Consider the following 19,115-nt stretch of genomic DNA (forward strand, 5'->3'; position numbering starts at 1 on the left):
GGAGCTCATCCAAGCTCTCCCCAGGCTGGATTCGAACAGGCAACCTTCAGGTCAGCAACCCAACCTTCAAGCTAGCAGTGCTCCTGGCACAAGGGTTTAACCCATTATGCCACTGGGGGCTCCTGATAGCCATTGAGGGAGAATGAACTCCTCACTATAGAAGACAGTCCTTTGGTTCACCTATATTTTCTCCCATTTCTCCTTCTGTGTTTTAGGCACTGATGGTAAATTTCACTTACAAAAGGGATGACTAAGCTGGATCATAACCACTAAAATTAATCCTTTTTATACTACTGTGTTCAACAATACATATTAATAATATTTCTGGTTTAATTTGAAAATGTGACTACAGTCGGCCTTCTGTATCCATGGCTTCTGCACCCATAGATTCAATCATGATTTGAAAATATTTTTTAAAATTCCAAAAGGTAAACCTTAAGTGTGCCATTTTTATAAGGAACACCATTTTGGTCCGCCATAGTAGATAATATTGTAATTTGAACATTCAATTTTTGGTTTGGGAAACAAACGTCAGCAAAAACTAAGAGCCTACTACAGAGGTCCTCAAACTAAGGCTCATGGGAGGATATGGCCCTCCAAGGTCATTTACCCAACCCCTGGTCTAAACTTTAGCCTTAGGGTTGCCCTAAGTACAAAACAACTTGAAGGCACACAGCGACAATAGCAATCCTAATTTACTATCTCATCAGCCAAAAGCAGGCCAACACTTCCCATTGAAATACTGGTAAGTTTATGTTAAAATTGTTCTTCATTTTAAATATTGTATTATTCTTTAAAAGTGTGAGGACTCCTGGCCTCCTATTTATAACATAGGAATGTACAACATTTTCAGTGCTGCTGGGGCTTTATACCACTGAGTCCAGGAATGCAAGGTAAAAAAAAAGGTAAAGGTTTTCCCCTGACGTTAAGTCCAGTCATGGCCGACTATGGGTGTTGGTGGTCATCTCCATTTCTAAGCCGAAGAGCCGGCGTTGTCCATAGACACCTCCAAGGTCATGTGGCCGGCATGACTGCATGGAGCGCCGTTACCTTCCCGCCGGAGCGGTACCTATTGATCTACTCACATCGGCATGTTTTCGAACTGCTAGGTTGGCAGGAGCTGGGGCTAACAGCGGGCGGTCATTCTGCTCCCGGGATTTGAACCTGGGACCTTTTGGTCCGCAAGTTCAGCAGCTCAGCGCTTTAATGCACTGTGCCACCAGGGGCCCAGGAATGCAAAAGTGTGCAAATTGCATACATGCTGAGATGCATGTGCAGAAACAGTCTTCCAGTAAACTTCTTTTCTTACTAAATCGAGAGTAATCTCTCCTAATAATAATAATTTATTTGAATCTTGTCACCATCTCCTGAAGGGACTCGGGGCGGCTCACAGAAAGCACTCAATAGTGCAGGAGTATATAAATATAACAAAATACAGAAAAGTATAAATTAATAACAATAAAAATTGACCTAATTACACCTAAAACAGCAATAAATTTACAAAATACTATAAAACCCAGCAAGCTACAAAAACAGCAGCAGTATACAATATCAGTCCCCATAAAATTAATGTGAAACAAATAACTAATCCTTGAAAGTAGTGATTTAGGCCATAATCAGGGGCCGCCTTAGGTATAAGCGAGCTACACTTTTGCGGATGGTGCCGATCCCCTAGGGGCGCTGTTGAGGTGCACTTGGTTCAGCGTCGAGAGAGAGAGAGAGAGAGAGAGAGAGAGAGAGAGAGAGAGGCAGGCAAACAGAAGTTTACCTGCCTGCCTCTGCCTCCAACTAAATCCCCAGCCTGATGCTTAAGAGCGAGACATGCACCCAAATCTGGGAGAGAGTCTCTTGCTACTGCTGCCCTTGCCTTTGCTCCTGTGGCCGTGCCCAGTTCCTTCTGCTTCCGTCCTTTGACTCCCTCGGCCCCTGTGAATGAGTCTGCGTGTCTCCCTCTTTCCCAGGCCGAAGTCCGTGGGGTCCTAATGCCCGCCCTCTCCTCCTCTTATTGCCAGTTTTTTAAAAACTAACTTGGGTACCTGGCAATTCCCGGGTTATTTGAAAGGGGCACTGTTTGTTTTTTAGAAGTTAGGGTAGGTAATATCATGTTACATGAGGCCCCTTCCATACTGTCCCTATATCCCAGGATTTGATTCCCTACACTGCCAGATAATCTGTGATTAAGAAGATAATCTGGGATCAGATCCTGCGAATTAGGGCAGTGTAGATCCAGCCTGATTAATCTTCCACACTGCTCCTATATCCCAGGATCTGATCCCAGATTATCTGCTTGATTATAGGAGTCCATACTGCCATATAATCTGGGATAAGAAGATAATCTAGGATCAGATCCTGGGAATTAGGACAGTGTAGATCCAACCTGAGTCCCCTTCCACACTGCTGCTATATCCCAAGATCTGATCCCAGATTATCTGCTCTGAACTGGATTATATGAGTCTATACTGCCAGATAATCCAGGATAAGAAGATAATCTGGGATCAGATCCTGGGATATAGGGCAGTGCAGTTCAAGCCTGAGGCCCTTTCCACACTTTCCCTATATCCCAGGATCTTATCCCAGATTATCTCCTTATTTATTTATTTATTTATTTACATCATTTATATTCCGCCCTTCTCACCCCGAAGGGGACTCAGGGCGGATCACATTACACATATTAGGCAAATATTCAATGCCTTTTTAACACAGGACAAAGACGAACAACATAGCTTCGAGCGGGCCTCAAACTTATTACCTCCTGGTCAGTGACTCATTGCTCTCCCATCTGCGCCACAGCCCCGGGCCTTATCCCAGTTTATATGGCAGTGGAGACTCATATAATCCAGTTTAAATCAGATCATCTGTAATCAGATCTTGGGACACGAGGCAGCGTATAAGGGGCCTGATTTCCATTATTAATGCCAATGGGTTTAACATGGGGGGGGGGGGGGGAGAACAAACCTCAATTAAGGTATCAGTTCTTAAATATGTATACCTCTTTTGGGATACCCTGTTTAGAGCAAGTTCAGATGGAAGGTGGGCCTCTTAATACAGGAGGATTAAAGGCATAATAATCTATCCACACTGACATTTCTATGCAGTTTCAAACCAGTATTGTAAGGGGGAAAATGCAGAAAATCCTGGAACAAATTGGAAGCCTGGAAGAGGAGGGAATTGCACTGACTGCAGAACTTTGTTCCACGTTAAGGAGTTTGCTGGAGTTCTCAGGAGTTTGTAGGAAGCTGCATGTAAAGGATCAGCCTAGATTGGCAGGAGGGGAGGGGACTTGATCTCTCCTCCATTCAATTGGGATAGAGGGGTCCTGATTCTCCCCGTTTGCATTGATCAACTAACCTGGATTCCCGCCTATATGTGGCTGATTGCTGTAGGTTTTTCGGGCTGTATGGCCATGTTCCAGAGGCATTCTCTCCTGACATTTCACCCACATCTATGGCAGGCATCCTCAGAGGTTGAGGTCTGCTGGAGACTACAGAACCTACAGCCCGAAAAACCTACAGCAATCCAAAAAAATACACTGCTTTCTCAAACTGTTAATTGTCCCTCGGCATTAGTGTTTCTTTGTATTGAATCTTGTTTTCCAAAGTTTAAATTTGTATTTATTTTACTATTGGTAACTGAGGGTTGATATATACATCTTAGGACCTGATTGGTTTGGGGAGGGGAACCAAAATACTGTTTGCTTACACTTGAAAATTACCTAGGGCCGGCTCTGGCCATAATAATTAAACATGGTCAAAGGCTTGTTTAAAAAGCCATATTATCAGGGAGCCACCACCGAGAAGGCCCTCTCTCTCGTTCCCACGGAGGTGGGATTGAAAAAAGGGTCTCTCCAGCCGATCTTAGGGCCCATGCCCTAAGATCGAATCTTCCTACCATCTTCCTTATTGATTCTGCTGCAGAATACTCCATCCTTGTTGCTAAAACAATGATGATGATGTTTATTTATATCTGTTTTTTGCAAGAAGATTTATCCCTACAGAAGTTGTATGGAGGATGATGTGTGTCTGGTTACCAAAGAGGTATATGTCATCATGGCCCAGTCACAAGAGTGTTGTAGAAAAAATATTATTGAAATATCTTACAAGAAAACAAAATCAAATTCAGACTATTAGGCAATGCATGAACTTGTCTGTTGTACCACCTTTAGAAATGCAGGGCATAAACAATGCTTGTCGCTGTTCTTTCCGTTTCATTTTGCAAAAATGTTCTTCATATGTTTTACTTTCTCAGGCTTAACTCATCTCTATTTCATCAAAGGGCTGATGGTTGGTGTGTGGGTAACTATTTTTTGTGAAACAACTAATGCTAAACACAGTGGCTGACAGAAGCTCATTTATGAACCATATGCCAGTATTGAATCAATTTCACAACTTCTAGTTTGGCTCTGGGCCTGGTTGACTGTTCTTTTTGAAATCCTAGATAGTTTGGGCTCTGGATTGTTGAAATCTCAGATTCCATATGGTCTGGCTGCATGTTTTAGTGGTGACGGAGGCTTTGCTTGATTTCCTGCCCAGACTAAAGGACTCTCATAGGCTCTGCAGGGCATTCAGTATTTGAATGTGCTGTTTTAACTGTTTTAAAACTGGATTATATTATTGTTTATAGGGGTTTTAAAATAGTATTTTGATGCGTTTAAATAGATATTTTTTACTTTTGCATTGCTTTAATGGGTTTTTATTTATTCATTGCCTTGGGAGCGCTTGGGAACTGATACAGAAACACTTCAAACACACACACACACACACACACATGATAAGATCCTACACACTTAAACTTTGCTGGGTATACTGTCTTGTCAGGTTAAAATCTGTTATATAATGATGGCTTTACCCGTTATTTCTATTTTACTTGTTCTTTGATCCCGAACTGTTTAGCTGTTTCACATTTTGTAGTGTCTTAAATGGTTTCTTTTGAATGTTTTTTAATATTGCCAACAGACAGCGACCACAAACAACTCTCTGTGGTGGGATGTGCAGGATAGCATTTTTAAAAAATTAAGAACAGAATACAAACATCACTCAGATACAGTCCATTTTATACTTGAATGCTGTCAACCACATACAGATACAACTGAAGTAGCAATACATTACCCTCAGATACTTCCACCTATGTGAGCTCTTTAAAAATGACAATGAATTGGGTCAAGTGGCCTTCAACCTTGTGCTAATGCTGAAGATGAAATCTCCTGATGCAATTCATTTTACTTGCTAAATTCAACTGCAGAAGTTGCTGTCTAACCAGCCAGCCAAATAAGCTAAATACCGTCAGGAATTCAGGGCAGGTTTATTTAGCTTAGACAGAAATAAAAGCTAACGTCTGAATCTGGAAATGCCCCTTCTCAGTTTGCTTTGTTCTCTTGCAATGCTAAAGAGCCCATTAATATAAATGCATGTTCTGTTGGAAGCATCTCAACAACTATACTGCTGGAGAGACCCTTCACAATGGAAGAGAAGGGCTATAGCCACATTATCTTCTTCCCAAATGACTTGCCGCAGAATACAAAGATGGGAAATAGCAAATTAACGCAACTCAGTTATCTGCAACAAAGGTTGTTTGGGGGATGGGTGGGAAGTGGTTAAAAGAACACTGGAATTTTATTTCACAAGTGGTGAAGTGAGTAATATTCTACGAATGTTTACAGGGCATTTTTGAAGCATTTGACGTGAGCACTTTAAGCAATTAACATACAAAAAATTCCTCATCCAATATGAATGTAATCAGATTAGATTTTTGTGTTCAATATATATTTTTAAATTTTTTTTTGTTATTATTGAGAAAAAGTTACAATTATATAAACATATTCTATACATTTCCCCCTCTTTTATTTACATTCACCCCTGTGCTCCCCTTCCCCAGAGCCATCTCTTCTTCTGTAGTCCCACCAAAAGTTCAATTCTTCATTTGGAGGTAAATTCCCATCTTCTTTTTCCAATAGTTTTTCTAGAAATTTTCTCCAAATACTTTCAAAATCATTTTTTCCCATAATCCCTTCTTTACTTTTAAATTTGATGTTAGCTTGTCATTCAGTGCCATTCGCCAAACTTCTTTATACCATTCATTAATTTGTATTTTCATTTCTCCTTTCCAATATTTTGCAATTAATAATCTAGCTGCTGTTAATAGCATGTCTATTAAATTTTTTTCCTTCTTATCTTTCTCATCCTCTTTTTTAATTAAAAGTAATATTGCCACTGGATTCCTTCTAATTTTTATATTTATAATATTTTCTATTTCCCTTATGACCAATTCCCAAAAACCTTTTACATGTTTACAATCCCACCACATATGCATGTAGGTTCCAATTTCCTGGCACCCTCGCCAGCATTTTTCATTATTATTCTTATTCATAATATTTAACCTTCTTGGTGTTAAATACCACTTCCAAATTAGTTTGTAGTAATTTTCTTTTATTCTAATTGACATGTTTTTTAATTGTCTTGTTTTCTATATCTCCTCCCATTCTTTTTCCGTTATCTTTGTTCCTAATTCCTCCTCCCATGATTCTCTTAATGTTAGTCTTTTCTTTTTTTCTATGTCTTTAATTAGTATTTTATATATTTTACTTGTTGTTCCTTTTAATGGCTCACTATTTTCTCTTTTTAATGCTTTTATTATTAATTCCTCAAATTGCGTTATTTGTTTTCCAGTTTTATTTCGGGCCCACCAGTTTTCATTCCATTTTTCTAATTGAATCCAATGAATCCAAGAAATATTTATTCCTCTCAATTCTTCTCTCATTTTTACCTTTTCCATTTTTTGTTCTATCCAATTTCCTACCCTTTTTAGTTCCCTTTTTTCTAATTCTTTATCTAGCGTTCCTTTTAGTTCCTTTGGGAAATCTTTTTCCATTATTATTGGCGTTAAAACTGAATTCTTATTAATTAATTGTCCTTTATATTTATTCCATATTTCCATTATATTTCTTAATGATATATTTCCAATTTGTTTTATCTCTTTCTTTGAGATTTCCTTAAAGAATATGTTATCCTTCCTCCACTCAATTGCCTTATTCCCTGATTCCATCCATTCCAAACCTTCTCCATCCATCATCTTCTCTACTACATATCTTAATTGGTTTGCCTCATAATATTTTTTTATATTCGGAAGGCTCAATCCTCCTTCTTTTTGGGGCTTGTACGAAATTTGTTTTTTTAATCTGTTCTTTTTACCATTATTGCAATATTTGTTTATCATTTGTTGCCAGTTATTTATTTCCTTTTCTGAAATCATTAATGGTATCATTCTGAACAAGAAATTTATTTTGGGTAAGACTTTCATTTTTACTAGGGCTATTCTGCCGAACCATGATAATCGCAGATTATTATAATCCTTTAACTTCACCTCCATGTGTTTTCTTAATTCTTCTAGATTTTTCCTTTCTATGGATTTTAGATCTTTGGTTATGATTATTCCAAGGTATTTTATATTTTCTTTTACGCTTATTCTCATGTTTTTTATATCCATCTGCTTTTTAAACTCCTCTTCCTCCTGCTTGGTATAATTAAATAACATTGCTTCTGATTTATTCCAATTTATCTTCAATCCAGTTGCCCATTCAAATTCTGTTAAATGTTTCTTAATTATTTCCATTTTCTTCATTATCTCCTTAATTGTTATCAATGTGTCGTCCGCAAATAAGCTAATTTTTCCTAACTTTGTTCCTATGCCTTCTAATTCCTTGTCTTTTCTTATTACATTAGCTAGTAATTCCATTACCATTGCAAATAGTATAGGCGACATAGGACATCCTTGCCTTGTACCTCGTGTTACTTTTATCTCTCCTGTGATTCCATCATTTAATATTATCTTTGTATAATTATCTGAATACAATTGGCTCATTATATTTTTGAACCTTTTTCCTAATCCAAATTTGTTCATTATTGTTTGAATAGTTGGCCATTCCACACTATCAAAGGCTTTAAATATATCCAGTGCTAGAATCCCCGCTTTGTTTTTTCCCCATTCTATTGTTTGTATTTTATTTATTACTCTTCCTATCAGGTTGGACATTTGTCTCCCTTTAACAAACCCACATTGATCTTGTTTTATATATTTATACATAAAGTTGCTCATTCTGTTGGTAATAATCGCTGTTAAAATTTTTGCATCTTGATTAATTAATGATATTGGTATGTAAGAACCAGGGTCTGTCAAGTCTTTTTTTGGTTTGGGTAATAGTATTGTTAATGATTGTTTCCATGATCCTGGTATTCGTTCTCCATCCATTATTGCATTGAATAATTCTAATAATTTTGGAGTTATCATTGCCTCAAATGTTTTATAATATTCTGGGCCCAGCCCATCAGGTCCAGGCGCTTTCCCAATATTTAATTTCCTAATTACTTGTTCTATTTCTTCTTTCTTAATGGGTGCTTCTAATAACTCTCTATCTGTTTCTTCTATTTTTACTGTCCAATTTGTTTCCACATATTTGTGAATTTTATCCTTTGAGCATTTCCCAGCCTGATAGAGTTCTTTATAAAATTCTTCAAATATCTTTAATTTGTCTTTCATTAACCTACAAATGTTTCCAGATTTATCTCTCACTGCGTTTATCTCATTTTTCATTTTTTTTCTTTTGTGCGGCTCTGGCTAACATTTTTGAGTTTTTATTGCTATATTCGAAGAATTCCCTTTTCAAATATATCAAGTTCTTTTGAACCTCATCTATTTCTATCTTATCTAGTTCTTCTTTCTTTGCTCTCAATTCGTTATATATTTGTGTTGTTCTTTTTATTATATATTGTTTTTCTAATTTTTCTATGTCTTTTTCCAATTTGTTTTTCCTTTCTTCTTGTCTCTTTTTGAGATTATAGGTTTCTTTTATGCATAATCCTCTTGCCACTGCCTTCATAGTGTCCCATAATATATTTCTTGATACATTATTGTCATTTATATCCCATATTTCTTGCCAATTTGCTCCTATTCTTCTAATAATTTCCTCATAATTTAATATATTGGAATTTAATCTCCATCTTCTTGTTTGTTCATAATCTTGTTTATTTATAATTTCTAAATTTACTATTGCATGGTCTGATATTCTTATTATTCCTATCTCAGAACTGAATAATTTATCTACCATATTTTTCGAGATAAAAAGGTAATCTATTCTAGTATATGTTTTATGTACTGCTGAATAGTATGTATATTTTCTTTCATCTCCCTTTAATAGTCTCCATGAATCCTTTAGTCCCCATTTATTCATAATTCTATTTAATTCAGTTATATTGTTATTTTTATCCTTTACTGTTGGGTTTGACTTATCCTTCATCCTATCCATAGGCATATTAAAGTCCCCTCCCACAATCACAAAATGTTGCTGCCAATTCTTTATTTCTCCTAATATTTTTTCATAAAATTCTCCTTGATTTTCATTTGGGGCATACACATTGACCAATACATACTTATCTCCCCCAATTTCCCCTTCTATAATAATATATCTCCCCTCATCATCCTTTTTTACACTCTTAATTTCAAAATTACATTTGTTTGTTATAATTACTGCTACCCCCCTTGACTTGGAACTCCCATATGCTTTTTCATAATCTTTAATCCAATTTGCCTTTATTCAATATGTGTTCAATATATTAATGTACGTTTTATACTAATATTACCATCTTTGGTCATGCAGATTTCACACTTTCAAGCCACCTAAGATTTGCAAAAGAGAGGCTATATATATATATATATATATATATATATATATATATATATATATATATTAAAACAGTCGATGACCAGCAACAGAAAATGTACAAGCATCAGAACAGCGTAGAAACGTATGCTATTAGATATTAAGAAACACAGTGAAGAACAAGGTTAAAACACAGTATTGAATGTGGTAGTTAAAATGATATAAAACATTTATATGCTAAAATGAGAAAGCTAAATGTTGAAGTAAATATTAAAACCTCTTGCACCGACAAGCTAGCGCTGCTGCACAAAAGCTAGCAACTTTGGCAGTAAATTTGGGGTCTTGGTCTGCCAAAAGATAATCAACATAAAACCTTACAGATCTCCCTGGTAAACTTTATAAAACTGGATTTATAAGATGTTTACGAAGGTCTCAGTAAAAGGAGCAGTACAACAAGACATGCTCCACAGTTTCCACTGCCTCAGCCTCACAGGGACATAGGCGTTCATTGTATGGTACTTTGTTATATCTTCCCCCAAGTACAGCTGAAGGGAGTACATCGAACTTAGCCAAAGAGAAGGCCTTCCTATGTTTTGGGATAATAAGGTTATCTAAGTACTCTGTGGGAAGAAGCGTTCTCCCACTGTCCCTAAAGACTGGAAGAACAGAAGCTGCGCCTAGGTAGCCCTGCAGCTCAGTGTCCCAGATACGTTCTCGTATGTTTTCTTTAGCTTTTGTGTAGCCCATAGTTAAGATGGTGTTTGGTGAGAATCCCAGGTTTAGGATTTTCTCATCAACTAGTCTTTTCCATCTTGAATGAAATCAATCAGTAAGGGTCAATGGGGCCAAACCTTTAGGGATAAACATCAGTTTTAACCAAAAGTTTAGTTTATATATCGAGATCCGAGACTTGACAGAGATCTGACCCATCTCTAGTAGCAAGATTACATTAGGCACACAGCTTGGGAGACTAAGGATGTTTCTTAAATTTTTTGTCTCAACGGCTTCTAAAGCCTTGACACTTTTGAATGCACACAATTGTGCTCCATATAACATTTGTGGCAAGATCTTAGCATTAAAAACTTGAACTGCTGAAGGCACATGCTGGTCGCCTTTACCATAAAAAAATGACATAAGTGAGTTGTAACTTCGCTGGACATTTTCTGTCATAATTGCTAGCTGTTCAGTATTACAGTACACATTTAACGTTTTTAGAAGCCGCCTCAGCCCAACACATGTTAATGATAAAAGTACTGCATCATCTGCATAAAGTAAAACTGATATTGCTCTCCCATCCAGTTTAGGGGGGTGAAGGTTTATTTCTGAGAGTGAATTCACCAAAGAGTTAATATAAATATTAAACGAAGTGGGAGCAAGAACACAACCTTGCTTTACTCCCTTATATGAGGGTATTGGTCTAGTCAGATTGTTGTGACTGCGCCTTCGGGGATTATGGTTGATGGTGATGGAATTCGAAGAGGAAGAAAAAACCCTCGTGATGAGGGTTCACTGGAGGAGTTGCACAGGAAGCGACTTAGAGAGCTATATGGGGGATCTTCTGAGGAAGATTCAGATGGGGAGATGGATGCTGAGGAACAGGTGGTGGCTGGGGAAGCGGGCACTGAATGGGCACAGCCACCGGAGATGTCTGGGGATTTGGGGTCTATGGATACTTCTGAGCCTGGGGTTTCTGCAGGAGCTGATCCCAATTGGGATGCTTGGAGAAGGGAGGATGGTTCTTTAAGTGTTCATGGGGCTAAGTGTGGGCAGGATGATTGGGACTCCGACGAATTGCTAGGTACTCCGGATCCACGAGCTCTAGCTGTGTGGAGTTCAGACTCTGAGTAGATTTGGGACACCTGGTGTTTGGGTGTGAGTGTTTGGTCACCCAGGAGGAAGGGGAATAAAATGGGAATGTTTGGCCACTGCACTTTGCGTGTGGCAAGGTGTTGCTGAGGCGCCATTGGGATCTCTGTGTTTCCATGAAGACTGGACTTGGACTATGATTTGAATCTGCTGATATCACCTAGCTTGGCTCTCGCTGTCTTATTGTGGACCTGTTTTGGATGACTGCACCCTCTTCGGACTTTGGATTGAATTTGACCTGGCTTCTGTCTACACCCTCTGACTGACGGCTACTCCCGGCTTCTGACTATTGGTTTGTCTTTCGGAATTTCTGCTGCCTCCTGACCTGACCTTGGATTCTTCTGATGACGGCTATTCATCATCCCTTTGAGGCTTTCGGCTTATCTGCACCGTGGAAGCAGCTTTATTGCTTTTCTAGTTTGTTTATTTTCCAGCAATTAACTCTATTTGTTTTCCAAAGCTGAATTGAAGCGTTATTTAGTTTTTTATTGAATGCCAGCATGGGAAATTAGCGTGGCTCGTTTTTGAGTTATTATTGTCCAATCTACTCTCGAAACACTGAAAAGTGAAGTGTTTCAAGGATATTTCCTGTGTTTATGTTATTTTCTGGCTTATCTTCGGAATAAACTCTGTTTTGTATGTTAACTGGCGTCTGACTCTTGACACAGATGGCCTTCGCAGTTACATTTCACTCGCAAATGTGTTTTTTCATAGAGGCTGCAAATGAAAGTCAGCAGGCGTCTGTCTATGTTGGTGGTCTCACGTTTGCTCCAAAGTCTGTTTCTTGAGATTGAGTCAAATGCAGACTTAAAATCTATAAAGGCTGAGTAAAGTGCTCCTCGGGAGGGAGAGGAATATTTTTCTACTAAATGTTGCAATATTAGGCCCTGATCAACAGTTGAGCGTCCGATCCTAAAACCAGCTTGTTCCTCTTCTAAGAAGTTTTCTTCCTCCAACCAGGTTAATAGTTTGTCTAAGAGATGACTAGCATACAATTTGCTGATGATGCTTAGAAGGCTAATTGGTCTGTAGTTGGCAGGATCTGATCTATTGCCTTTTTTATAAATGGGGATAATTATTGCAAGCCCCCAGCCAGATGATATACAAGCAGACCGGTCAATGCATGTGAACAGCACTGCTAAGACTGGTGTCCACCATTCAGAGTTTGATTTTAGCAGTTCAGGGGGCACATGATCATTTCCTGGGGCTTTGCCTGGTTTAAGTTCAGAAATGAGTCTGCCAATTTTGATGTTGAAACAAGGGGCCAGTTGGGTAGACCATTAAGATCTTGTGGTGTTAGTAAATCTCCAGCTTGCCTCCCTCCACTCATACTGCTGAAGAATTTTTCCCATGATTTCACAGGGATGTGGAAGTCTAATCCACAAGGGTTGCTTTGCCAGCCCCCAGACACTATCTTCCAAAAGGCAGCTGTGTCATGTGTTCGTGAAGCAACTATTAGTTTCTGCCAGTTTGATCTCAATGCCTGTTTCTTTTTTTTCTCTTAAGTTTTTGTATTTCTTCTTCAATAGCAGCCATTCTGCAGGTATTGATGCCAAGTTTGACTTCCTGTACCCTTTGTACTTTTTGAGGAGCAGCTTCTTCATTTCTAGGCACTCTTGGTCATACCAAGGTTTAGATGGAAAATGGCAAGAGTACTTTTTAGTGTGGTTATTACATTGCAGGCATTTTTGCAGTTGTCTATCGAGGTCCTGATATGAGCACAGTACATCTTCTGGTGTTTTTGCAGATAGGAAGGCATCTCTTAATTTGAGAGTGCTCTCTGAATGTAGAGCAGTGGTTGAGGTTTGCTCCAGATTGGTGGTCCATTTAATGCGGGAGAATCTTAAATCAGCCTCAGGTCTGATTCCAGGTTCAGACTCTGCAAATAAGCCTCGCGCCTCAAGATTAGGGCTGCAGTTAAAGGTAAATGGTCACTTTCAGTACTTACCACCACTTTGAAGCTTGTGACTATATTTAGCAAATTATGGGATACTATTAAGTAGTCGATAGTTGATGCCCCCATGCCAGATGTGAAGGTGAATTTGCCATATTTGTCTCCTTCCACTCCCCCATTCAAGATAACAAGGTTTAAATTATTTGCCATCTGTAAAAGGCACAGGCCAGAAAAATTGCATATTTTGTCCTTGGATTGTCTCACAGGGACCAAATGCCCTGCTTCTGCTTCAGGGGGGTATTCGCCAAAATGGTTGTAAATACTATCGTCGTTTGGGCCCAGTCTGGCATTAAAATCTCCAGTCAAAATTACTGAGGCGTCTGTGTACATGGAAGTCATTTTTTTAATGAATTCTAATAGTTTAAGCCACCTGTTCTTAATTGGTTGTTTTTGTTGTAGTGGAGGAAAATAAACATTTATTAATAGCCAAGTAAATAGGCATGATTTAATGACCAGAGCTATCGCAATATTGGGCAAGAGATCAGTGCCAGAGATGATGACGTGAAGTTTTGTAGAAATTAATATCCCAAGCCCTCCCTTAGGGCGACCTCCCCTTGCACTGGGCTCTGCTTTAAGGAGGTGTGATTCAAACCCATTTAGTTTTAAGCTGTCACTGCTCCAGGTCTCTTGAAAGAAGATAATGTCATATCTTCCAATAAAATCACAAAAAGAATGATCAGCATTCTTATTGTGCCAGCCTGCAATGTTCCAGGACAGCAGTGATAGCTGACAGGTCTGATGTGATGATGTGAGTCAGCTGGAAGTATGTGGGCACTTTCTAGCAAGCGACTTTGAAAGTGTTCCATTTTGTACAAAGCCTTCTTGGTTAGTGGAGGTAGGGACTTGACTAGAGTTACCAGAACCTTGGTTGACTACTGTGTTTTTAAAAGTGGTATTGCATATTCCTTGGTGATATCTGCTTTCTTTGGGCCTCTCTGCATCTTCTACTAGGCATTCAATAGTATCTAGGGATGTGTTCAGTCTGCTCACATTGGAGATGATTGTCTTGGTGGTATTATTTAGAGCTGCTGCTACAGCAAGAGTTTTGTGTGGGCCCCCCTGTTCCCACTCTTCAAGTATTCTCATTTCATGCCAGGTAGGGGTTGTGGTCCTCACAATTTGACCTCCAGCTCTTCTGGCGTTGTTCATTGATACCTCAGGGTGGTGTTTGTTTATTTCTGTGGGTAGAGTTAGTTCTTTGTTGGATTTTAATTCCAGCAAGTTGAGGATATAATTTGTATTTGCATGCGTTGTCTGTGAATAGTCAGCTCTTTTGGGAGATGTAGTCTTGGCTGTTGAAAGGCTACTCTGAAGGTTTGGGGAGTTACCTGGTGCATGCCCTGCATTTCCATGGAGGCAATGTAGAATTCCTTTCAAGGAGTTTATTCTATTTATGATCTCAGCTTGTGCCGCAGAGGGCAATGCTTGGAATGTGTCCAAGAATAACTTTTCCTCCACAGAGATAGAACTGTTGATCAGAGTCATAGGAAGTTTGATTCTGGGGGTTCAATTGGTATTTGTTCTCCCTGTAAAGGAAGGATTGGGCAGGGCATAGGATCTCCAAAGTCAATGAGGTTGTCATGAACCTTGTCAGGTTGATTGTTGGAAGCCGTTACTCTCGCTGAGATTTTAAACAGTGGTTCTGGGGGGGCTTTGTTTTCAAAAAAACAGGAGATTAAGAGACCCCTGCGTAATAGTTTATACTTGAGGGAGAGTATTTTTTTGCTATGTGCTCATTTGAAAATGTCACTATAACTCTAGCTTGTATATAATTATAAAACAGGTATTTTATAAGAAAACCATGCCCCATTTGGCCTGAAGTGTATAAAATGTGGTCTCTGCGCTCTGCTTGGGATAGCATGCCCACTGGTTTAGGGTAATTACTGATCACAAGCTTGTGCTTGATTAGTGTCAGTCTCCAATACTTGCTACTAGAGGATTCATGAGGTAGATTCACCTTACTTGGGGTTTTGATAAGGACATTGTCCCAAAGGTCCTGGAGGTCTGGTTCTCTGGTACTATTGCTCATGAGCTGTACAGTTTCAGGGAGGTTAACAGAAGAAGATTGTTCACATTCAGTGAATGCTGCCACATTATCCATTTCCCTGGGATTTCCTAGATTTCTTCGATTTTTTCTTCTTCTGATTCACTGTTTTTAAGGAAATCCTTTTTTATGTTTTGATGAGAGGCTGTGGTCAGTCTTGGGCCTCTTGTTGCATCTGCATCTTTGTTGAAGTGGAGCTTCCTTGAGGAAGCATTTGTTCACATTTGTTCATTTGCACATTGGTGGCTGATTTCCTTTTAGTGGAGGAGTCTGGTACATTCAAGTCCCAAGTCTTGTAATTGTGCTCAGATTCTAGTTTAACCAGAGATTCAGCTATCACTGTGAGTAGGGCATTACATTCTGATAGGAAGGATTTTATTGATTGTAGGTCTTTATTCATATTGTTAACATGCCTAGTTAACTCTACCAGTTTTTCCTCTTCCTGGGACAGGCTCTGTTGTTTCAAGTCAATCTCTTTCCCAGTTTTCTTTGAGATCTTAGAAGTAATTCTGTTTTTCCTCTTTTGTTGGGTAACTGTCACCTCTTTTGTTGGGTAACTGTTTTTAACAAGGGAATTTTCAGCTGCCAAGCTTGTGTCCTCATTGTGTGGATCGATCATGATTTGTCTGTGGCTCAAGGACCAGTGTAAAGAGGAATCAGAGGGCAGTTCTAGCCCTAGGTTATTTATTTTTATTGCTGGTGAGAAGTAGACAGAGGTTTTGTTTTGTAGCAGGCTCTCAGCAGATTCAATCTCATCTGCTAGATTCACTCCATCCACATCGCAAGGATCTAATGCAAATTGATCATGAGTCAGAGTCCAATCTCCTGCGTGGTCAGAAAGTGGGACTGGTCTACTATCATCTGCCTCTGCAATTGGAGTGAAATATGCCAAGACCTTTGTCTGTCTCTTCTTATTACGAGAGGATCCACTTCGCCAGGCTCAGTGGGAGGAAGACCCAGGCTCCTGTACCCCTGCCTAGTCAGAACTATTGTCCTCACCACACAAGATAGTTACTCCCCTTCCAAATTCAGTTCCTTTTCTGGATTGCTGTGCCTTTATCTAACCTTGTGCTCCTTTATCATGTCTGCAACACAGTCTTGGGACATGGAGGTAAAGTGCCTTTCAAGAGAGGCCATATAGCTCTACTTAGAGATATACTTGGGCTGGATCTACATTGCCATATACTTGAGGTTCGGAATGCAGATTAACTCCTTTGAACGGGGTTATGAGAGTCTACACTGCCATATAATCCAGTTCGATGCAGTTAATCTGCATTAAGAAACTGGGTTATACAGCAATGTAGATGGGGCTTTAGACTAAGGTAGGCCTTTAACCTTTAGCATACTGGCTTCTGTGTTCATGGCTGGGATCACAGGGTTGTTGTATGTATTCCGTGCTGTATGGCCATGTTCTAGAAGTATTCTCTCCTGACGTTTCGCCCACATCTATGGCAGGCATCCTCAGAGGTTGTGAGGTGACTTCTATATACTGGCTTCTATTTGCTAACCTTAACATGTAGGCACAATCAAAGCTCTATTTATTTGCTTTGCTTAAAATAAACAGAATATATATTTGGAAAACTGAGTAATTTTTTTTCTTATTAGGATATTTACATTGGTTGAGGTAAGCCCATTTATTTAAATCTAGATCTGCCCCATTCATGTATAGAGCAAAGCTTAAGGTCCAATTTTCCAAACTTCACTATCCATGTACTTCCCTATGGTCTCAAATGCATACAATATAGACATGCACTACTTTCCATTCATTCCTCAGCATAGTTTTGTTTATTTTATTTGCACATTTTTGCAATGGACATTTTCTTCTTTCTCTTCCAATAGATCAGTGGTTCTCAACCTGTGGGTCCCCAGGTGTTTTGGCCTACAACTCTCAGAAATCCCAGCCAGTTAGGATTTCTGGCAATTGAAGGCCAAAACATCTGGGAACCCAAAGGTTGACCAAAGCAATGGATAATGCTACTCTGTTTTCTCTTCAAGACTGAAACCTCAACATTATCCCTGATTCTTTCCTTTTCCCTTCTTCCCACATATATTCATGCAAGGCTAATTTTTTTGGCCTTAGCAAAAAGACTTAGTACTGGGGGTCAGGCCGATAGACTAGCTGGAGTTATTTTTAGTTCCTGAAATGGCAAGATCCTGTCCCTTCTTCCCTTTTCTGCTACTGCCTGGTCACTTGCTCTCTTGAAACAATGAGAAGAGCAAAGAAGAATAGGTTGTTTTCCACTTCTTTTCCTTTGCATGGGGATATAGACTGGGACCCAATTGAGAAGCAAGTTAATGACCAGGAGCACTGGTGCTGAAGAGGAGCTGAACAAACTACATGTGCTGTTGCCTTAGGACCCTGCCCTCCTTCAACAAGAACAAGCACTGCTTTTTGCTTTCATCTATGTCAAATATAAAAACACATCATTTATCACTTGATGCAACAAAAGTTTTCTTTCATTCACTCTCATTATACTTTTGCACTTACAATGTGCAATGTTTTGCTCTAATCCAACTGGCCTGATCCATAACCGATATTGTATTCATCCAGCTGTGGAGGACTTCCAAGTTCTTCAAGGGACTTTGGTGTGAAGAATCATTTACAGCTTTCTTTCTCTCCCATTATACCCATCTACATGATCTCTTCCAGATTCTGTTTGTCCAACAGCATTGCATTTTTTTAAAAAAAATCTGCATTAAGTGGGATTTTACAGTCTTGCCTGCTTCTTTCTGCAAATCTCGATTTTGAATCCTTCAGCTTCCAAGCTATTCCTTTCTCAGTTGGTCTTCTGCATGGGCTCTGCATCAGATAAAACAAATCTCATATTCTAATTAACATCTCGCTTCTCACTTTTTCCTGCCGATTCTTGTTCTACTTTTTCCCATGAAAGGACTCCATATCCTAAAATCTCTGGTAACATTCTATTAACTGACATGTATGCTGGCATACTCAAATTCAGCACTATCAGCACCATCATAAGCATAGAATCATAGAATCGTAGAGTTGGAAGAGACCTCACGGGCCATCCAGTCCAACCCCCTGCAAGAAGCAGGAAGATCTCATTCAAAGCACCCCCGACAGATGGCCATCCAGCCTCTGCTTAAAAGCCTCCAAAGAAGGAGCCTCCGCCACACTCCGGGGCAGAGAGTTCCACTGCTGAACACCTCTCACAGTTAGGAAATTCTTCCTGATGTTCAGGTGGAATCTCCTTTCCTGTAGTTTGAAGCCATTGTTCCGCGTCCTAGTCTGCAGGGTAGCAGAAAACAAGCTTGCTCCCTCCTCCCTATGACTTCCCCGCACATATTTGTATATGGCTATCATGTCTCCTCTCAGCCTTCTCTTCTGCAGGCTAAACATACCCAGCTCTTTAAGCCGCTCCTCATAGAGTTTGTTCTCCAGACCCTTGATCATTTTAGTCGCCCTCCTCTGGACGCTTTCCAGCTTGTCAACATTATAACCTCTTTCAATTTTCCAATTTCTCTTATCTTACATCAGGAGAGGGCAGAAAACAGACTGGGATCTAGGAAACATTGAGGTAATTTATTGCAGATCACAGTTTAGCCTCAGTCAATTTGGGCAGAGGTGAGGGGTGGTGCAGTCC

At 39.3% G+C, this 19,115-nt stretch overlaps 1 protein-coding gene and 1 long non-coding RNA gene across 10 annotated transcripts in view; one reads left to right on the forward strand and one right to left on the reverse strand.

Moving 5' to 3' along the window:
* The window catches only part of LOC134297504 (uncharacterized), a 232,374-nt gene extending 220,206 nt beyond the window's left edge, over positions 1 to 12,168 (forward strand). The window contains exon 2 of the long non-coding RNA XR_010004270.1: positions 11,596 to 12,168. This is a non-coding gene — a long non-coding RNA (uncharacterized LOC134297504). The remainder of the gene's footprint in view (positions 1 to 11,595) is intronic.
* The window catches only part of pola1 (DNA polymerase alpha 1, catalytic subunit), a 279,719-nt gene that overhangs the window by 12,938 nt on the left and 247,666 nt on the right, over positions 1 to 19,115 (reverse strand). The window lies entirely within an intron of this gene.

Source organism: Anolis carolinensis, chromosome 3 (genome assembly GCF_035594765.1).
Source record: "Anolis carolinensis isolate JA03-04 chromosome 3, rAnoCar3.1.pri, whole genome shotgun sequence".
Taxonomy (NCBI): domain Eukaryota; kingdom Metazoa; phylum Chordata; class Lepidosauria; order Squamata; family Dactyloidae; genus Anolis; species Anolis carolinensis.